Source organism: Suncus etruscus, chromosome 3, assembly GCF_024139225.1.
Source record: "Suncus etruscus isolate mSunEtr1 chromosome 3, mSunEtr1.pri.cur, whole genome shotgun sequence".
NCBI classification, from domain to species: Eukaryota; Metazoa; Chordata; class Mammalia; order Eulipotyphla; family Soricidae; genus Suncus; species Suncus etruscus.
In genome coordinates this window covers 720,740-744,256 of record NC_064850.1, presented here as the reverse complement: position 1 = coordinate 744,256, position 23,517 = coordinate 720,740, and the positions used below count along the sequence as shown (strand labels likewise).

Here is a 23,517-nt window from a genome sequence, read left to right as displayed (position 1 = left end):
TCATTTTTCTATAGTGTTAACATATTTAACTTTAATTCTATTTAGAATTGTAGCACTCTCTATAAAATACAACTGGGTAGTTCTATTTGTCCTATTATTCTTTTATTTCATCCTCAATTTGTTTATCCTATCATTGCTATGTAAGTTCCATGTATATATTAACCCTGAAGTAAAAATTATAAGTTTTGCTTTAATCAGATTTATTGATTTTAAAAAAATTTTGAAAGATTTTAAAGAGGTTAGCTTATATTTTATACTTACCTATTTGCTGCATAGTTTGTATTTTATTTTATTTTATTTATTTTATTGTTTTTTGTTTTTGGGGGGGCCACACCCGTTTGAAGCTCAGAGGTTACTCCTGGCTATGCACTCAGAAATCGCCTCTGGCTTGGGGGGACCATATGGGACACCGGGGGATCGAACCGCGGTCTGTCCTACGCTAGCGCTTGCAAGGCAGACACCTTACCTCTAGCACTACCTTCCCGGCCCCTTGTATTTTATATTTAACTAAAATATTTGCCAACTTTAGTGTCTCATTCCTATTCAAAGATTTAAATTTTCCTCTGAAACACTTCCTCTGATCAGAGATCTTCAGTATGCCCGCTAGTGCAGAAATGTAGCTGATGATTATTTTCCTTTCTCTGAAAATACCTTTTGTGTATTTTCATTTTAGACAATGCTTATTTTTGTTGGATGTAAACAAAGGTGTTTTTTCCCTTTCTTTTAAAAAATCATGCCAAACACGTTTCACTATTTTCTGACATCTGTTGCCTGCAATCTTTTAAATCACCATCCCTCTTCATTCAAGAATCAGATTTTTCTGGATTGTTTGGTGTGGGAGGGGGCGTTTCCCAAGCTGTGCACAGAGGAGCTGAAGGCTGTTCCCTGTGATTTCCAACAACCAGCCCCGGTAGTTCAATGCTAGGATCCAAGGTCATGTAGTGTTGAGGCATCACCAAGCCACCTCAACAGTGCTTGGGGATCTCCAAAGCAGCACAGAAGTGCTCCAGGGGTTCAGTACACCAAGGCCAAGCAGGAGCCTTGCTGAATTGAGTTCCATATGTCCTGGACCTCTGTACTCCCTCCCTTGCTCCTTACTGGATGATTTTTAAGAGTATTATGTAAAAATTTCAACAATTGGACTACGATGTGTCAATTCAAGGTTTTTTATATCTTGTTTAGGAATCATTGAATTTCTTATATCTATAAATGTGTGTAAACATGTGTATTTACCAAATTGTAGAAGTTTTAAAAATATTTATTATAACACGGTGATTTACCAAGGTTTTCATAACTTGATTATTTCAACAATTAAATAGTCAAATCCCACCACCCCTTCTCTTTACCAGTGTTCCCAGTTTCCTGCCACCACCTCAGCTGCCCCTTTGTAGACACAAACTAATTTATTTCATCTTGTTTATTACTGACACAAATGCAATAATCAAAACTTAGATCAATAAAATCAATTTATGTCAATTGTGGTATGTCACATGAAGTTACTAAAGTCATTGAGGATTTATTGGGCTGTTTGGTGCTAGCTGAGCCTTCTGTGTTATTGTTAGGCCCATTGAGCTTTGTGATTTTTTTCTTGCAAATTTCTCATCCAACTTTCTATGATCTTATTGGGTTGACAGTATGTAGGCACCTGGTCCTGGGGATCTAGAGGTGGAATGATTTGCTGACTTGGCAGTTTGATGAGGTTCAGTTGAGGAGCTTGGATAGTTTCTGTGTCGGAGAGTGTTGAACTATAGCTGTGGGCTGCTTTGCCCCCATGCTGAAAGGGGAACCTGTCTGCCCCTATTCTAAGGCCCCATTCTAAGGTCCCAGAGCTGTCATCCCAGACCAGTTTGCCTGGGCAGATTTAGCTGCATCGTGTTGTTTTTGAAATTAATTGTGGAGTGGGTCATTTTTCTGCCAACAAGACAGTAGGTGTGGGAAAGAGCTGCTGATTTTGGGTTTTCTGGTGGGAAGTGGTATTTTGAAGGAAAATGCCTGGCCCCACTAAATTGGAGAAGTTTTTTGCTATATTTCTTAAAAACTATTTCTAGGACCAGGTTTAGGAACACTAATGGTAGCTTAGTGGTAGAATGCCTGCTTTGCATATATGATGCAGAAAGTTTGATCTCTGGCACTGTAATCCAGCAAGGATCACCAAATGTGTGAGCACCACAATAAAGTGTATGAGCACTGCTACTTCAACAAAAAGGTATACATCAAAGAGAAGAAGAAGAAAAGGAGGACATTTTTTGGACTAATTTTGTTCTACCTTTTTCATCTGGGATTTCTACTGTACTAATTATTTAGACCCTTCATTGCATATCTTGAAAATGTTAATTCTTCAAAAATTTTCTCTCACTGGAAATTTCCTTTCTGGTTAAGTCCATGCCCTTTGCATCAGCTGATAAGCCAGGAGGTAGGTAACTTGTGTGCTCGGAGAAGAAAGCTGGATTATCATGAGAAACAGCTCCTCAGTGCTGGTGAATGGCTCTGTGAAGAATGGGAGATGAGCTTTTTAAACAACATTTGGGGTTTTCAGAGCTTACCTCTATAACAGTCTGGTTAATGCAATATTGCCTTTTATATCTCCTATCTTGGTTTTTACCATATTGTTAGGAGGACTCAAATATTCTAATTGTCCTTTAAAATTTCTGCTTGGAATTGGGCAGAATTTGGGAACAGCAGCCTGGCACTAGGAGAAATAAAGTCAAACCTTATGAAGCATTTGACATCGGAGAGTATGTACTTGCTGAAGTTTGAATTAGATGAAGTTAATATCATCTATGCCAGGGGTCCTCAAACTTTTTAAACAGGGGGCCAGTTCACTGTCCTTCAGACTGTTGGAGGGCCAGATTATAGTAAAAACAAAAATTATGAACAAATTTCTATGCACACTGCATATATCTTATTTAGAAGTGAAGAAACAAATTGGGAATAAATACAATATGTGGCCCACGGGCCGTAGTTTAAAGACCCCTGATCTATGCAGTTACACTTCACATTCAACATTGAAAATAGATTATAAGACATTGTTATTAGTTGGCAACTTGACTTTTAAAAAGTTATCTCATCATAAGCCATTTTAAGTAAATTTCCTTTAGTTCATGTGTTATTCAATTCTGATTAAGTTCTTACTGAAATATTTTGGGTTTGGTCAATACATGAAGAAATAAATATAGATAACAATGTGAATGAATGAGGGAAGTTAAAAACTTGTCTAGAGTACAGGCGGGGGTGGGGTGGGGAGGAGGGAAATTTTGGGACATTGGTGGTGGGAATGTTGCACTGGTGAAGAGGGGGTGTTCTTTACATGGCTGAAACCCAACCACAATCATGTTTGTAATCAAGGCGTTTAAATAAAGATATTAATTTTAAAAAGGAGAAAAAAGAAATATAGTTTCTCAAATTTTGGCAACAAGTTTAAGGCTTTGGGGAGACTGGGAAACTGATGACCAGGGTAAAGGGAACTTTATATTGGTGGTGTGATTGATATTGGAATATTGAATGACAGAAATAGCTGTATTATAAACAACTCCAAAAACCACTGTATCTAGAATTAAAAAAATTCATTAAAATATTTTTTAAAAAGTAGTGGTCAGCAGATACTTGTTCTCAAAAGCACAGATAGATTAGCTCACTCTATAGAAAAATCTGCAGAAGGGATTTCTGTCCTCTGAAATCCTCCATAAAACCACTGGGTCACAGGACCCAAGAGTCTGTATTTGTTTTGATGTCAGTTCAGTCTTCTATTAAGCCCCCTAAAACTCTTATTATATATGTAATCATAGGAAAGTGGAGTTCAGTGCACGTTTCATGATCTACTTTATTTAATCATCTATTTTCTTTAACCATAACCTTATGAGGTAGATAGTATTCAGTGCCCATTTTTACAGCTAAGGAGAGCTAAAGACCAAAGAGTAGATGGCCACCCAGCCCTGTTGGAATTTTCACTACTTTACAGTGACACGACAGAGGGGATATACCTGTAGAAAAAAAGCCAATACCTAATTTTCCCCTCCATTACAACTGCAATGAATTCTTTAAAAAATTCAATGTGTATCAGTGAACACATTTTATTAAATAGTTCTGAGTATTTTCTATGATAAAAAAAAATTCAATGTGAACTCTTTCTTCCAGGCACAGCACGCTCTCAGTCTCTGGCTTTCCCTGCATGGAGGCAATGCTTTCTAGGCATCATCTCTCTCGGCACGTCTCTAAATGTTAGGACCTGAATTCCTAAGTTTCCTTTGTCTTTTGCTTCAAGACGGTCTTTGAGGATCACGTTGCCTCTTCCTAGAATCCTGAAGCTTGAACAGGTAGCAGTTCAGACAACGGTCCTTCACAAGCAGGCAACAAGCAGGTGCTACTGTGGAGAGCCAACGCAGCTGCTGGTCTTTCAGCCTGCCCGCCCTCCACTTCCCTCTGAAGCTAATCACCTTGCTAACTGCAGAGGCTGTGTAGCCATGCTAACGAGCGACTGGCTAGAGAAAGCATTTGCTCTCAGGGGGAAAACTCCACAGTGCGGCGTTGGGGATGTGAGCTTCAGAAAGCGCCCGGAATGCTCGAAATACCATTTAGCAGGAAGATGGGCTTGGACGCAAATTCCTCCTGGTGCTGAACATGCCCATTAATTAACATTCAGAGAAATAAAGAAAAATGAGGATTTAAAGGTCACCACATTAGCATTTCACCCCCATTTCTGAATAGCTGTTTGTGTATACTAATTTTCCACCCGTTCCTCCTATTAATCACTGTCTCTAAGGAGAACTTGGCCAAAGCACATTAGCAGACATGATTTCTAGGAGCAATATTCTCTGCAAATAATAATCTAAGAATTTCTGTTTACTTGCTCAATTTTAACATGTTTGTGTCAAAGAGAGTCATGGAGGCAGTTAAACCTTTCAGCTCCCACTGAAAAGCACCCAGACACAATTTCTTGTTTCTCTGTTAGCCAGGATGGTGCAAGGCTGTTTTTGTTTGCCTTTTTTTTTTTTTTTTTTTTTTTTACCTTTCTCTCTAGAAGGATCTCTTAGGAAAACAAAAAAACAAAAAACAAAAAACAAAAAACCCAATAGTGTTAGATTCTTCCGGTGTGAATCAAAGTCATCACAATCTTTGCAGAGCATACATGTGAGTTAGATTCTTTCTTTCTTTCTTTCTTTCTTTCTTTCTTTCTTTCTTTCTTTCTTTCTTTCTTTCTTTCTTTCTTTCTTTCTTTCTTTCTTTCTTTCTTTCTTTCTTTCTTTCTTTCTTTCTTTCTTTCTTTCTTTTCTTTCTTTCTTTCTTTCTAGCATATTTTAGACTATTTTTATTTATTTATTTTTGTTTCTTTTGAGTTAGATTCTAAATCTATCAGAGCACATAGGAAAGGCTAAATTTCTTGAGAAATCAGTAAATGAGAAATCCTGAACCACTCACACCCCTTTGCCCCTCTCTCCATCTGGAGGATTCTACAGTTCTGACCTCAAAAGTGCTTCTCTGATATGAATATTTACCCCTATTTTGGGTCTTTCCACCCTTTTTTAGAAGCAAAGAGCCATCAGTAGTCTTGAATGGATGAGAGACTTGTTACACAGCAGAGTTCCCGAATTCCCACAGACTTAGAGAAGTGAGGAGCTATAGATTATTTCCAAGAGGACCTACAAATTAATTTCTACCTCTTTTCATCCCATGCCCCTAACATTTTTTTATCTTACTGTGATATTATAGGGGTGTTCCTTTTTTTTTCTGGATTTTTTTTAAATTTTTATTTTGATCATAGTGGCTTACATATTGTTGACAATAATATTTTAGGTACATATTTACATAAAATCAGGGGGGATTCCCATCACCAAATTGTCCTCCCTACACTTCCGTTTCTGTCCTACCTCCCATTTCCTTTTCCCTCACCCCAGGGCGGCTAGAATATGTGGTCCCCTCTGTATCCAACCCACTACTTAGTAGTCTTGCACCTGTTTGGTCTTGATGCCTCCCTTATTTCCCCCTCTAACTGGAGGCAGGACTAGCTAGTTCAAGTTGCGTGGTTTTGTTTGAAAAAGAGAAAAGTGATAAACTGGGGTAAGAGTCTAATACCCCGAAAATGGGCGGAGTCCTTCTAAAGGCTCTCATCATCAATTTGGGAGATGGAGAAAAAGAAGGTGAAACACTCCACTAGTACCAAAAGAAGTATCAAATATCCAGTGAGGGCTCCAGCTATATCGATAAGCACCTCAAAGAACAGGCAAAACAAACAAACCAACAAAAACAAAAACAAAAACAGACAAACAAAAATCATGCCATGGTCTTGAATTGAAAAACATGGCATAGCACATAACGAAAGAGAAGAAAGGAAGAAAGAAAAAAAAGTAAGTATAATTGGGGACAACACTTTCAATAATCGCACCCAAACAGAGAAATCGACCAAAATAGATAGGTAAATCAAAAATAATAATATCAATAATAAATGAAGGTAATATATATATTTATATAAAAAATAACCAAGGTTTTGTGCTTTTTTGTATTTGTTTTTTCCCTCCTGCCCTGGCACAGTAAATATTGGGGTCATTCAAAAAGGAATTCACTTGGCCTACGAAATATGGGGTTTCTCCGTCCTTGGAGTATACTGTCATGGGATCAACTCTAGACTTTGCTCAGGATCAGGGTCCTTTACTTTCCCGTGGTGTTTTTTTTTTTTTTTTTTTGGTGTGTGGAAGACTACTGCTCTGTCCAGGGTGATACAGTCAGAGCTCTGTGTTTAGAGGTCTCAGTATCTGCACAGATCCTGAGGTGGGACTTATGATGAAGTCAGTCTTTGTGGTTCTAGAGGTTCTGTTACCTCAGTGTCATTTTAATCCATCTTCTGTGGTTGGTGATCTTGGTCTTTGCACTGAGCCTAGGGTGGCACCTAGGATAGCATCTTTCTTTGTGCTTCCAAAAGCCCCATTCCGTTACAATTGTCTCTGCCAGACCTTTGGGACTGGGGATCATGATTATTGCGCAGGTCATATTTCAAACCCTAAACTAGGGCTCTTTTATTGGTCCCAAGATGTATACAGTCTGGTCGTGGTTCTAGCAGTCAGTCATCTGCAAATCCCGATCTTGGTTTTTGGACCTACCAAAGGGTGCCAAGACTTCTGGTTTTGTCTTGTCGTTAGTTGGTAAGGTAGGCTAATCTGCTCTAAGGTCAAGATGTTCGCATTTTCCTCGTTGTCAGGATATCATGTTAGAGCTGGGCCTTGTTGTTGGTCCCGACGTATCAAGGCTGTCCCGGATGGAGTTTGATTCCTGCAGCTGTTGTGAAGAGCTGTGCCGTTTCTACGTTGGGGATCAAGGGTTCAAGGCTGGATGAATGGTATCTAATCACCTGAGGTCTAAGTTGATTCCACGTGACATATTTTCAAGGCAGGAGATATCCCTATATTGTAAACAACTATGAGTTCCTATCTCTAGTAGATAGGAGCTCTTTTTTTTCATATGTAAGATTTCCCCTTTACTTAGTGTGCCTTTGCAGGGGGAAGTGGTGCTACATTATAATGTCTGTGTATTTGTGGGTGGACTGATGGGATAACCGAAACAGGTCACATACCCAAAAACGAGGAGAAAAAAAGAAAAGAAAAAAAATAAGGGAATTAAAAATGTATGTACTCACAAATATATATATAGGACAATCATTTAAAAAAGATAAATAAATAAATAAATTACAAAAAAAACAAAACAAAACAAAATTAAAAAAAAAGATAAAATGAGTTAGCGAAGTTTTTAAGGGACCAAAGTGGTGCAGAGGACTACCTTACATTTGGGGGAGAGCAGATAAAGAGGTGGTGTATTACAGGTTTTATGCCTGTGTTGGAAGTACAGTTTTTCCCATTGTCTTTTGGGTTTTTCTTGTGGTGTGTGGGTTCCCAGGCATCTTCTTAACACAACCCCTGACCTTCAGATTGGTAAAAATTTACGGCAGGGAGGTCTTGGAAGAGTTCTTGCATTGGGGATACTTTTGGACCTAGGCCCGGTTTCAAGGAACAGTCCGCGTTAGGGGGAGTTGGTAGGGAGGGCCTCGCAGCATGAGTCCACAGGGGAGTTGGCTGTCTTTTCTTGCAGGAGACGAGGTGTGGGTTTATCCGGGTGTCCCCTCGCCTGGGTGCTGGGTACTGGTTCGTTGGGCAGGAGGTCGATCTTGATGCCTAATAGAATAAGGACTGAGGGTGAAGAGTTTTAATATGGTGGGAGATCTGGCTGGGATTGAGGGGTGAAGGGATAGTTGGATTTCCAGAGGGGAGAAAGGGGAAGGTATATGGGAAGGGTATGAAGGGAGAGAAAAGAGAAAATACCTTAGAGAGAAAAGGGGAAGAGAAAGGTAAAAAAGTAATGAGCAGAATAGAAAAAAAAAAAGAAAAGTAGTGAGAAGAGAAGAGAGAATAGAAAGGGAATGCTGGTTTGATAGAAAGTGTTCGAAGAATAGAGCCTGTAGTTTAATTCTGTACGTCTCAGGTACAATGCAATCCCTATCCAAATCCAGACACAATTCTTTAAAGAAATAGAACAATCAATCACAAAATTCATCTGGAACCACAAAAGACCCAGGATAGCCAAACACATACTGAAAAAAAAGAAGCTGGGAGGCATCTCCTTACCTAACTTGAAACTATACTATAAAGCCATAGTAATTAAAACAGCATGGTACTGGAACAGAGACAGGACCTCAGACCAGTGGATCAGAACAGAATTCCCAGACATAAACCCCCAGATATACAGCCAACTAATATTTGATAAAAGAGGCAAGAACCTGAAATGGAACAAAGAAAGCTTATTCAACAAATGGTGTTGGTACAACTGGAAGACCACATGTACGAAAGTGAAAATCGACCCATATCTCACTCCTTATACAAAAGTCAACTCAAAATGGATCAAAGACCTTGAAATCAGACCTGAATCTATAAAGTTTATCGAGAATAAAATAGGCAGAACACTCGAAGACCTATATATCAAAAGGGTCTTTGAGAATGGAGCACCAATGGCAAGAATGTTAGCATCAAATATAAACAAATGGGACTACATCAAACTAAAAAGCTTCTGCATGGCAAAAGAAACCCTACTTAATGCAAGAAGACAGCTAACAGAATGGGAAAAAATCTTTTCACTTGACATATCAGATAAAGGGCTGATATCTAGAACATACAAAGCACTCAGAAAGCTGAGCCCCTCAAAACCAAATAAAGCCATAAAAAATGGGGAGAGGAAATGAATAGACACTTCTCTGAGGAAGACAGAAGGATGGCCAACAAACACATGAAAACATGCTCACCTTCACTCATCATCAGGGAGATCCAAATCAAGACAACAATGAGATACCACCTCACACCAGTGAGGTTGGCTCACATCAAAAATAATGGAAACAACCTTTGTTGGCGAGGATGCGGTATGAAAGGAACTCTCATCCACTGCTGGTGGGAATGCCCCCTAGTCCAACATCTATGGAGAAAAGTCTGGAGAGTGCTCAAAGAACTCAGAATTGAGCTGCCATTTGACCCAGCAATTGCTCTCCTAGGCATATACCCCCAAGATGGAAGGACATTCATTCCAAAATATGTATGCACCCCACTATTTATTGCAGCACTCAGTATAATAGCCAAATCTTGGAACCAACCTCGATGTCCAACAACAGATGAATGGATCATTAAGATGTTGTACATATATACAATGGAATATTACATGGCAGTTAGAAATGATACAATCACAGACTTTGCAGCAACGTGGATGGACCTAGATCATGTTATGTTAAACGAAGTAAGTCAGAAGACAAAAGAAAAACACAGAATGGTAGCACTATTCTGAAACAACTAGAACACATATTTTATACACAACTAATACCTAACAATCAAATAACAGGGTTTAACAGGGTAGAAACTCCGAACACTGTAATAGTCAACATATACGTGGGAGCAGTATCCAAAATACATAAAAAAGGAACAATGCAAACTCTTGACTACACATTATACCACAAAGAAAACAACAACAACAACAGAAATGGCAGCATAGAGAGAACAGGTATGTAATCAGACTTCTACAACAAAGGCCCACAATAATCCCTTGGAGTTCATATACAGGAACACAAGTATAGAACACCAAGGGAAATCACGGACTGCAATGGCAACATACCATAACACTACCTTTTAATGCCTTTATCTTACTATATCTTAAATAACCTCTCAGCTTTTCTGTCCACAGGCGCCCTTGGATACAAAGGGCGGACAAACTAAGGTGGCAACTCGGGATACCACACGAGATACCATACCTTGCATGCACTACGAGATGGCCACGAGAAAACTCTTTAACATACACTTTATCTCTAGGTAATACCTTCATTTAGGAATTGAAGCACGTGACCAGTCAGACCACCGAAGGGGTGTTCCTTTTTAAAATTTTGGACCACACCCAGAGGTACTCAAGACTTACTCCTGGCTCTGTGCTCAGGGATCAATACTGGCAGGGTTTAGGTTCCATATATATGAATTGCTAGGAATTTAACCCTGGTAGACTGCATGTAAGGCAAGAGCCCTACTCTCTGCACTATCTCTCTGGCCTAAAATATTAGTATGTGTGTGTGTGGGGGGGGGGAGGGGTGTTGGTTGACAGGTTCATAGCTGTCAGTACTCAAGGCTTCCTTTTGTCTCTGTGTTTAAGCATCATTCTTTGCAGGGCCATATGGGATGCCAGGGATTGATCCCATCCAGGGTGGACACATGCAAGGCAAGCATCCTGCCTCTTGCACTACATCTCTGGCACCAGGCAGTAGGGTTCTTAAGGAAAGATAATCATTACAAAAATGCTCTCTGCACTCCTATGTTCATTACAGCACTATTTATAATAGCCAGAACTTGAAGCTACCTAGCTGACCAACAACAGATGAGTGGCTAAAGAAATTTTGGTATATCTACCCAAATGGAATACTATACAGCCATCAGGAAAAATGAAGTCATGAAATTTGATTATACATAAATGGACATGGGGAATATTATGCTAAGTGAAATGAATCAGGGGGTAAACAGAATAATCTCACTCATCTGTGGGGTACAAGGAAAATAAAGGAGAGTGTGGGGATGATGTACAGAAATAATAGAGATGAGGATTAGAAGGACCAGTCCATGATAGGAAACTTGCCACAAGAGCAAACAGTGCAATTAGAGTAGAGAAGGTCTAATATGAAAGGAACATTCATGACCCTCCTTCATTAGCAGTAGTGCAAACCACAATGTCATAAAAGAATAGAGATAGAGAGAGAGAGAGAGAGACAGACAGACAGACAGACAGACAGACAGACAGACAGACAGAAGTGAAGTAAATGTCTGCCCCAGAGGCAGGTGGGAAGGAAGAGGGCATCAGGAAGGGTGAGAGGGAAACTGTTGATATCGGTGGCAGGAAATTTTTACTGGTGAAGGTTGTTATACATTGTATGACTGTAACTCAATCATGAACAACTTTATCTGAAAAAATAATCTGCAGTATGAACAACCTTGTAACCACTCTGGTGTTTAAACAAAAATAAATAAAAATAAATAAATAAATCAGAGAAATTCTATTGCAGGTCATTTCTTTGCAGGAGACATTTTAGACTCTGAGGGGTTTGGGGATTCAAAATTTGGGTATAAATCATTAAGAGGAACGAGAGTGGCAAAGCATACTTGTTTTCACTATGCATTCACTTTGTATTTCTTTCATGTACATACTCAAATAAGTCAAGTACATAGTGTTCCTAATGCTGATGGGAAGAGTAGCTTAATGTCCTGACAATTTATCTTTGAGAGCATTTTATTTTTAAACAAGCAGCCAAAAGTCATTCCAAAACAGCAGCTCTAAAGGTCATGTGGGAAATTTGTTGCCATCTTTGGGTAATTTCTTATGCACAAGAGGAGAATATGTAGGAAGAGAACAAAGAAAATTGATGTTTCTTTATAGGCATCAACCTGAGAAGAAAGATCCTTCCTGTGCTTAGATTATTCGCCTCCCCCACCCTCCCTCTCTTCCAGCTTACCTGCTGGTCTCGCCCATTTGAACCCAAGGTTTATTATTATCTAGGTCATAAGAACACTATTGATTCACCTGCTTTCAGAGTGCTGCGTGATATTCAATGAACTCTTTTATAAATATAATCAGCAAGAAACTGACCTCTTGTTATACAACTTTGTTTTATTGATCCCATCAATTCTATCTAATGATATATACCTAAGAACAATAAATCTCAGAACATGACTGAAAGCAGAAATCAGACATGTATTCTAATAGTTGTAAGCAGGTCAAGTCTTCTGAGAAAGGTTTAATAAAATATTAAATTGGGGGAGGAACCATATCTGGCCAGTGCTTATGCCTAACTCTACTCAAGAATCACTCCTGGAAGTTTTTGGGGGACCATATATTGCTTAAAAACCAGTGCTAGGGGGCCAAAGCAATAGCATAGCAGTAGGGCATTAGCCTTGCACATGGCCGACCGAGGACGGACCTGGGTTCAATACCCCGTGTCCCATATGGTACCCCTGAGCCAGGAGCGATTTCTGAGTGCATAGCCAGGAGTAACCCCTGAGCATCACCGGGTGTGCCCCAAAAAACAAAAATCAAACAAACAAACAAATCAGGGCTGGCCACATGTGAAGCAAATACCTAATGCCTGTACCATCTCTCCAGCTTCCCCAAAAAGTTATATTTTGACTGCACATCAGAAGATATCCCCAAAACTAATTTTAAAAACAAAAAGTTCAAAATGTAAAGATGATCAAAGTTATAGAAACTGTTTATAGAATTATGCTCAGGATCACTCCATGCAATGTTCAAAGGACTTTATGAGATGCCAGGCTTACAAAGGAAAAGAATTGAAGAGTGGTTCCTGAAATACTGGTAGAGGAAAGCAGGCTATTTAATGTGGATGTGCTGTTGGAATGATGGATGCAGAAAAAGTATGATTAACAGTACTGTAAAACCCTGTACCAATCAATAAAAATGGTTAAAAAAAAACCCCACAAACAATAGGGCATGACTCCATTATCGTGTGGATAGGGTTTAAACTTTTAGAAAGTTTTAGCCAGTAGTCATTTACAACACCCTAAGCCACACAAGCTTTCCGTCCAGTGCTCCTGGACTTCTGAGGCCCCAGGTCAGAAAAACAACAAGAATTCTTGGAGCCAGGCATATAGCTCAGTAGTAAAGCAAAAATCTTGTAGATGTGATTCCATCCAAGGGATCCTGGAATATCTCTGTGGTAGAAGCATTATGGTCGTGGTTCCCAAGAGCACAACTGTGCCATCACCGTGACTGATTGTGTCTTGACTTCATATAGTAGAAAGACCACAGCAAGAAAAAAAGGAAGAAACTGAGGAAAGAAGGTCCTAACAAACAGTTAAAGGCAACAAACACTGTTAACCCAATAACAGAAAATAGAATTGAGTATGGTCTACTTTCTTTTATCTAGAAGCCAAGTTCATTAAGAATATAGGCCCGGTGCTCGCTTTGGCAGCACATATACTAAAATTGGAACGATACAGAGAAGATTAGCATGGCCCCTGCGCAAGGATGACACGCAAATTCGTGAAGCATTCCATATTTAAAAGAAAAAAAAAAGAATATAGGCCCGGAGAGATAGCACAGCAGCGTTTGCCTTGCAAGCAGCCCATCCAGGACCAAAGGTGGTTGGTTCGAATCCCGGTGTCCCATACGGTCCCCCGTGGCTGCCAGGAGCTATTTCTGAGCAGACAGCCAGGAGTAACCCCTGAGCACCACCAGGTGTGGCCAAAAACCAAAAAAAAAAAAAAAAAAAAAAAAATATATATATATATATATATACCGGCAGGGAGCCAGAGCAGTGGCACAAGTGGTAGGGCATTTGCCTTGCACGCGCTGACCTAGGACGGACCGAAGTTCAATCCCCAGTGTCCCATTTGGCTCCCTGAACCAGGAGAGATTTCTGAGCGAATAGCCAGGAGTAACCCTGAACGTCATCTTGTGGCCCAAACACAAAACAAAACAAAAAGAATAAACAGGCAATCTTATGTAGAGATACACTTCACACTCAAGATTTATAATACTTTAGATCATAAAATATATTTTTATAGTTGGAAAACAAGCATAAGATGAGGAAGAGAAAAAGAAAGAAGAATGAAGAAGAAAGAGGAGGAGGAGGAAAAGCAGCACCATTTCAATGGGTCTATCTTAATCTTAAATATGGCAAGATTAACAAAACACTTGAGTAAGAAAGAACGCTGATGGACCAGGTGATGCTCTGAGACTTGGTAGTCCTTGGTGGCCACTCAGAGCTTTCCTTAGGATCCATCATCAAAAGCCAGTGGTGGGTCCCAAGGTCCTACTAGGCCCCCGTCTTTCCGCGTCAAAACCACTTGTAGGAAGGACAGAGGTCAGTGGCTGTGAGGTTTTTCATGGTCCAGGCTGCAGAGAACCCTCAGCACCCCAGAGAGCTCCAGATATCTGCTTTGTGTCACCCTCAGGGGTCCACCATGGGCTCTCCTAGCCTGGGATTCTACCTGGATCCTGCCACCAGTAGCATCCGGATCTGCTCTAAATGCAGCCTAGCTATTGTATTGATTCGGTTTGTGGAGAAATGTGGTCGTTTTTTCCTGAATTTTAGAAACAGTTCCTCAAGTAAGACGCTCAGATATCCAGACACTCAACGTTTGGGCAGCTTGTCTGCCAGTTCTTAGTCGCCATTCCAGAGAGTTGAGACTAATAGCCCAGCAGCATTTGTAAACAAGACTTTATTACTGTGTCAGTTCACTTAGTGGCACCTCATCCCTTTTGGATAAGTTCTCTTACCCCTGAACTCCTTGGATTTTTAGCTCCAATGCACAGAACCTGCTCTCTGGGTACCCCACAGGTGCCAGGCATGAGCAGATGAAGGGGACACCAGCAGCTATTGGGATCAGGATGGAGCTTTATATCCTCTTTCTGCAACGCTATGGGAAGCTACATCCTGTCCCCAGGCTATCAAAAACGCACACTGGGGATGAGAGGCATGAGACTGAGGGCGGGAAACCCCCTTGCAAGGAAAGATCATTTCAGAACCCCTCGTCCTCTGACCTCTCACATATCCCAGAAAGGAGGGAGCAAACTTCTACTTCCAAAGAAATGGCGCAGTTTGAAATCAAAAGGGAGCCCTGACACTCCTAAAGGCTAAAATTAAATCAGGGTTTGGTGGGTGGAAACCCAAGGAGCAGTTTCCACCTTTTCTGTGAGATGAATCAAGTCTGGTAAAGCTATAGCCTCGTCTGCTCAGAAGGGCCATACAGGAAACATTTCCAGAGCCATGTGGTAGTCTAGTTTATTTCCAGAGGAAGACGGAAAATGAGATGGGAGTTTTTTCAGCTGAAGTCCTGCAAGAACTCATCTATTCACATCTACCAAATAAAAGACATTTCCACTGTAGCAGGACTGATTTGTGGTTAACAAAAGGAAATGTGCAGAATAGCTCTGGGTGACTTGAAAACACACTACCAAAATGTTTCCTGCATTATCATAAATTGACACATGTATTTTACTTTTGTCAAAAATACTGTTTGATAAGTACCTCTTAGCATCTCCCTTAATCCCACAGTCTCCTAAGTAGCAGAATATTTTTGTTGTATTTTAGAGACAAGATATGTGGGACCATTCAATTAAATGCTCATGCAGTTACTTTTCCACGAATGCACCCATCCACCTATTCCTTCTTCCCTCTATATATCCAGTCCTAATGTCTTCATCTCAAACATCAACTAAATTGATATTTAGACCTTTATGTTACAAATAATGACAATCAAAACAATAGGAAACTGTAGAAGCAAGGGTGTATTTTTCTTCTTCATTCATTCATCAGTCAGAATCCAATCAGAAAAACAGAACCACCTGAAAATAATAAATACATCAAGAGATGTATTTTGAAGCACAGCTTACGTAATCAGAGGTACTATCTAGGAATCCAAAATTCATATCAAATGTTGTCAGGAAAGTGAAGCTAGAAGTCTCGGGCTCTGGTAGAAGTTGTTGTCCACATGTAGAATTATCTTTTCAGGAAAACCTCATCTCTGTTCCACACCATACAGTGATTGGAATGAGCATAGTTGCATAATCTTGCTCATTTATAATTTATTGTGGTTGTAAAATAAGTCACAGAAATGAGAGTGCAACGGGGGTCCATCATAAAAATTGTACAACAAAGATGAAAAATTTCTTTTTTAAAAAAATATCTTTATTCAGGCACCTTGATTACAAGCATGATTGTAGTTGGGTTTCAGTCATAAAAAGAACAACCCCCTTCACCAGTACAACATTCCCATCATCAATGTCCCCAATCTTCCTACCCCCCAAAGATGAAAAATTTCTAAGAAGAGATAAGAAATAGACACTGCAACCTATCATTATGTTGCATATAATAAACTAATATAATATCATTTGTCAATTCTTCTTGGATTTATGGAAACTTTGGTGATTTTAATTATTCATTTATTTATTTTTCTCCCACTTTGTTACAGTTATATTATAAATCTAAGTAATTTTTTATCAAGTTTCTTTTGTTCTTTTTAATAAGTTCTTTATTTAAGCACCATGGTTACAAAAATGTTCAGAGTTGAGTTTCTGTCATCAAATGTGCACCACCCTTCATCAGTGTAACTTTTTTAATCACCCATGTTCTCCATTTCCCTCCTCCCATCACTATATATATATGTGCATATATACATATATGCCTATATCACTCTATTCCTCTCTCATAATATCATTGTCAGGTAGTTACTAGTGCAGTCATTTCTCTAACAGTTCTCACTGCTCTTTGTGTAAGCACAGTGGTGGGGGGTCTTGAGTTTCTTTATGGTGGTGAGGTTCAGTAATTGTACCTCAGTGATGTAAAAATTAACAATTTTTTTTGTTTTTGTTTTTTTGGGGGTTTTTTGGGCCATACCCGGCATTGCTCAGAGGTTACTCCTGGCTGTCTGCTCAGAAACAGCTCCTGGCAGGCACGAGGGACCATATGGGACACCGGGATTCGAACCAACCACCTTTGGTCCTGGATCGGCTGTTTGCAAGGTAAACGCCGCTGTGCTATCTCTCCGAGCCCAAAAATTAACATTTTGTAATCATATTACCTAAGCTATGATAAAATTTTTTTTTAAAAAAGATCATTTTTTCAGCCCATTAATTTCTTCAAGTAATCCATTGAATTCTATTTAAAAAAAGTTTGTGTATGTAGCATGGCTACAATAGTGTCAGCATTTGTGATTTTGATGTCCAAAACTGCACCTTTACCACCACCCCCGTCCTGATGTCTCCTCCAATCTACCTCCTCCTGCCCCCTTGCCCACTTCTTGGTATCTCAGTTTTGTAATCCAGGGCCAAGGGTTTGTCATTTAATACTCTCTATTCCCTTGTTTTGTTTTCCTATGTACCACAGTAAAGTAGATTATCCAGTATTTTTTCTCCTCCATCATACTTAATTTACTTAACATGATGCCCTCCAGTTATAATCACATTTCAACAAATTGCATGATTTCATCTTCTCTTACAACTGCACAGCATTTCTTAGTGTACATAGACCACAGCTTATTGAGTCACTCACTCATTGTTGTGTTCTCATTATTTCCATCTCCTAGCCAGCATTGCCCGAAGTGCTGCAATGATCATAGGTATGCATATATCCTTTAGAATTGATGTTTTGCATGTTGGGGATTAATACCAAGGCGTGATATGATATTCATTAAGTTTTTTACTCTACTTTAATACTTATACTTTGGAATATATCCTATTGGCAAGTGATTAATTTTTAAAATCTGTATATGTGAAATAACTTTTACCATACTTATTAATGCCTCTTCCCTTCCTCTAACTGACATAGTTCTTAACATCTATCACATACCAACCCTGTCATGTGCCTGTTTCACCAACACACTTTCAGTCTGGATCACACTCCACCACCAGGTACAAGTTTCATGCAGCCTGACTTTTTGATCTCACTGCTGGGAAACACCCATTAAGTTCTCTCTCTCTCTCTCTCTCTCTCTCTCTCTCTCTCTCTCTCTCTCTCTCTCTCACACACACACACACACACACACACACACACACACACACACACACCCCACTGAAATAATTAAATAAAAGAAATCACATATAAATTAATATTTAATAATTTAACAATTTACATAAACATAAACATAATATTCATAAAATATAATTTATAAAATATAGTTTATAAATCAAAACTATATATTTGTATATTATGTATCATATAATATAGATAATTATATAATCATAATATATAATTTATACATTCTATATATAAATGATATATAAAATTGTGTTATAAACTTTAATATAACATAACATAATATAAATATAAAGTCAATAGCCAAAATAAATTTATGTTCCATCTACTAAGATCCTAAGCCGGACCTACAGCGTGGGTTTTCCTTTGCTTCCGTTTAACCTTTTCTGTTCTCTTTAAGTCTTCTCAGTTTACAGGTATCTAGTGTCCAATGGATGGAAGTTACAGGAATAAACTATCCTGTCAGTCCCTTCCATTTCTACATGTCTCTTTCTTCCTGTCCTCCTTCTGTCCTAATCTTCCCACAACTTCAATCTTGGTAGTTTTATTTTTTCAAATCAACCTTTTCTCTTACATCCTTCAAGTTATTTCTTTCACAACATTTTGATGGTTAAACGAACCTTCCTCTTTTTATAAGAGCTGAGAATTTTACTTGGTTATCCTATGATTCATTCAAGAATGTTTTGGGGTCTGCTTTTACTAGTGTTTCTTCTTTAAACATTTAAACTTACCTACACCTACACCTTTCAAATTGGGACCCAGGAGACTTTACCTTGATGCAGTAGGATGAAGTAAAAAGTGCAAGACAACCAGGATATATTGAATGAGAGAGAGAGAGAGAGAGAGAGAGAGAGAGAGAGAGAGAGAGAGAGAGAGAGAATATTTATGTTGAAGGCCACACCAGCTGTTCTCAAAGCTTACTTCTGACTTTGTATTCAAGGATCACTCCTGGTAGTGCTCAGGGCACCATATGTGGTGATGATGATTGAAAATAAGTCAGTCACGTGCAAGGCAAATACCTTACTCTTTGTCTTATCTTTCTGTCCTGATAAAAACAATAACTAACAAGGACACTTTATAAAGAATGCAATGCAAGTCATATGAAATTTAATAGGAAATTGCAAGTCTTCCAGTAATAGCCACACTCTTCAGATGTCAGTTCTATGCCATTGTTTTTTGTTTGTTTGTTTTCTCTACCAGGAAAGCTTTAGTAGGAAAACAGAATCATTGAACACAAACATTTCCTTTGCCCAAATGGGACCTACACAAGGGTGCTCTGAGTCTTACTCAGCTTTGTACTGAAGGACACTAGGTTAAAAGCCTTCACTAATTTGTAAGTTTTGTTATCTAGTTGATCTAATAAACCACCCCAAACTGAGTGATTTGAAACACCCATTTTATGGTTTTAAAAGATTATCTGGGTGGAATGAACTCAACTGGACATTTCTTTTGGGGCTCTCATTTGGGATTTCCCTGGAAGCTGGAGAAATTATTAGATGACTACTAGGGTGATAATGTTTTGGATGACTCCTTTGGGCATGTAACATTGACTGGGGAAAGCAAAAAGCTTGGGCTGAGCTGGGATACTGGGAGGCTGGATCTTTCTCTCCCTGGTCAGTTTCAGCAACTCTGCTTCTTTTCATGGAGCCCCAGCAAGATAACTAAATTTCTTATAAGGTGACCCAGAGCACCCCTAAAGAGTAAAGAATTCTTTTTTTTTAAAGTAAAGAATTTTAAATGCTAATGCTACCATCCAGAACTGAAAAGATAGCACTTCAATCTTTTTTTTTTTTTAGTTAGAGCAGACCCTGTTCCACAGAAGAGAAGTGGAAGTGTGACTCTGTGGTCTTGTGCTGGTCTGAGGCAGAAGCCAGCATGTGATTCCTCTTCTTTCACTCTGATTTCAGTATGTCTTGCTTTTGCTCATTGTCCATCCAAACTTGTTACTGTTATCCTTAAGGCACTTCCTGAGTTTTATCAATACATGCTTGTTTTTATTCTTCAGAAAATTTTCTCTAAGATTCAGAAGCTTTTAGGGCATCAGAGCATTTTTCAGACTTCCTCCCTTTCCGGTGATGGATGAAAAATCTTACTCTTCCTTCATAGTGAACATACCCAAGCAAGGGTCCACAATCTCCCTTCCATATATATCTAATGACCTCTGAGCACTCTTTTCTTCACTTAGTTAAATTTATTTATAAGTAGACACTTTTTTATATATTTTATGTAAACACCTTGATTACATACATGATTATGTTTGGGTTTCAGTCATGTAAAGAACACCACCCATCACCAGTGCAACATTCCCATCACCAATGTCCCAAATCTCCCTCCTCCCCACCCGACCCCTGCCTGTACTCTAGACAGACTTTCCATTTCCCTCATACATTCTCATTATTAGGACAGTTTAAAATGTAGTTATTTCTCTAACTAAACTCATCACTCTTTGTGGTGTGCTTCCTGAGGTGAGCTGTAACTTTCAGCTCTTTTCTCTTTTGTGTCTGAAAATTATTATTGCAAGAATGTCTTTCATTTTTCTTAAAACCCATAGATGAGTGAGACCATTCTGCGTTTCTCTCTCTCTCTCTCTCTCTCTCTCTCTCTCTCTCTCTCTCTCTGACTTATTTCACTCAGCATAATAGATTCCGTGTACATCCATGTATAGGAAAATTTCATGACTTCATCTCTCCTGACAGCTGCATAATATTCCATTGTGTATATGTACCACAGTTTCTTTAGCCATTCGTCTGTTGAAGGGCATCTTGGTTGTTTCCAGAGTCTTGCTATGGTAAATAGTGCTGCAATGAAGATAGGTGTAAGGAAGGGGTTTTTGTATTGTATTTTTGTGTTCCTAGGGTATATTCCTAGGAGTGGTATAGCTGGATCGTATGGGAGCTCGATTTCCAGTTTTTGGAGGAATCTCCATATCGCTTTCCATAAAGGTTGAATCAGTGGTCCTCAAACTATGGCCCTTGGGCCACATATTGTATTTGTATCTGTTTTGTTTCTTCATTGCAAAATAAGATATATGCAGTGTGCATAAGAATTCGTTCATAAGTTTTGTTTTTACTATAGTCAGACCCTCCAATGATCTGAGGGACAGTGAACTGGCCCCCTGTTTAAAAAGTTTGAGGACCCCTGGTTGAACTAGATGGCATTCCCACCAGCAGTGGATAAGAGTTCCTTTCTCTCCACATCCCCGCAAACACTGTTTATTCTCATTCTTTGTGATGTGTGCCATTCTCTGTGGTGTGAGGTGGTACCTCATAGTTGTTTTGATTTGTGTCTCCCTGATAATTAGTGATGTGGAGCATTTTTTCATGTGTCTTTTGGCCATTTGTATTTCTTCTTTGTCAAAGTGTCTGTCCATTTCTTCTCCCCATTTTTTTGATGGATAAGTAGACACTTACAAATAAGTAGATACTACTGTTGAATGATAGCCAAGAATTCCTTCATGTCCCATATAACATGATTCAGAATTATTTTTATTTTTAAAAATTTTTACTGCTTGAGATTCTGTGGTTTTCAATACTATTAATAATGGTATTTCATGCATATAATTGCAACACCATACCCATCCATCACCAGTGTACTCACCTTCCTACCACAAGGATCCCAATGCCTCTTCCTTTCAACTTCCTCTACCCCAACCAATTCAAGTATATTATTAAGTTCTCCCATTACGTTGATTTGGATCTTTGTCCTTACCTTGCTTTCTATCTTTAAGCCCCACACATGCAAGAAATCATTCTGTATCTATTCCTTTTCTTATGACTGACTTCATTCAGCACACATATATATATGTATATATATATATATATATATATATATATATATATATATATATATATATATACAATTTGTTGATCCATTCATCTGTAGCTGAATAGTTGGGTTGTTTTCATATTTGCTATTGTTCTAAGTATGATAAGTATATGTGTTCATATGTTTTTTGTGTTGAGGATAGATGTAAGGAGTGGTATGGTAGTTATTTGTTTTGTAGATTTCCATATTGTTTTCCATAAAGGCTGAACCAGACAACATTCTCCCAACAGTGGACTAGGGTTCTTCTCTCTCACCACAACCCTGACAACATTGACTGTTTCCAGATTGTTGATGTGCTGAGCTCCCCACTTTTGATAATCGGGTTTGTTTCTGCTAATCATCTGGGACTACAGTCTTGAAATACCTTTCATTTCTCTCGCTCCTAGAGCTCACACTTTATCAAGGTGCAGGAAACTCAACTCCCAACCTTTTGTCTATGTCTTTATCACTGTTTCTACTCCATTCCCAGCCATTAAAAACCTAACCAGACTGTTTTTAAAATTATTTTTAAGAGGATTATTACACACAGGATCTGCTTTTCTATTCACAACATTTTTTTCCTACTCTGGTTCATTGTCTTTAGAACCATACATAGTTGCATAACTTTCTATGCCATGAGGTATCTTAGTTTTTTTTAAGAAGTTCCCTTATTTTTCTTAACATTACCTTGTTCTTGGATGTTGTATTAATTGGTGATGGATGAGCAACTGCAATTATGTAGCTTTTTAATTTTGAGGTTATTATCTAAATATTCAAATTAGTATTACCAGATTTAGTAAATTAATAGTCTGATAGTTCCTCACATATTATTATTTTTCACATCAGCTCAACTGATTTATATATAATTTTGTGTATAATAAGTGAATATATTTTTATAGTCACTCAATGAGAAATAAATATTGTCATCAAAGTTTAGCTTAATTTAGCAGAATTATGTCATTTTAGTTCCATTTCCTTGTTAGCTAATGGAACTGAATTATTTTTACAATTGCTTACCAATATAAATTTACTTTAGAAATGGTAGATTCTTGTTTTTGTTTTTTGTTTTTGGTTTTTGGGCCACACCCGGTGATGCTCAAGGGTTACTCCTGGCTGTCTGTTCAGAAATAGCTCCTGGCAGGCACGGGGGACCATATGGGACACCGGGATTTGAACCAACCACCTTTGGTCTTTGATCGGCTGTTTGCAAGGCAAACACCACTGTGCTATCTCTCCGGGCCCGAAATGGTAAATTCTTAAAGGTGAAGAATATTTTGCGTATTATTGTTTGCTATTTTTTATATTTCTTTTTTCTTTTATAACATCTTTATTTAAGCACCATAATTACAAGCATGATTGTAGTTGGGTTTCAGTCATAAACAGAAATCCCCTTCAACAGTGCAACATTCCCACCATCAATGCCCCCCCCCCACCTTCCCAACCTGTATTTGAGACAGGCATTCTACTTCTCTACCTCAAGATAGTCATGATAGTTGTTAGTGTAGTTATTTCCCTAACTGCACTCACTACTCTTTATCTCTTTGTGGTGAGCTTCATATTGTGAGCCGGTCCTTCCAGCCCCTAACTATATTGTCTCTGGGCTTTATTACAATAATGTCTTTAATTTGTTTTATATTTCTAATCAACTTTATAGCTTTTACATGTTATTC

At 38.7% G+C, this 23,517-nt stretch overlaps 1 non-coding gene across 1 annotated transcript; it reads left to right on the top strand.

Annotated features, from left to right (window-relative positions):
• The first annotated feature begins 13,461 nt into the window (after positions 1-13,461).
• Positions 13,462-13,568, top strand: LOC126005578 (U6 spliceosomal RNA). Its single transcript, XR_007494626.1, has one exon. It is a non-coding gene; the product is annotated as a U6 spliceosomal RNA (small nuclear RNA).
• The last annotated feature ends 9,949 nt before the right edge of the window (positions 13,569-23,517 follow it).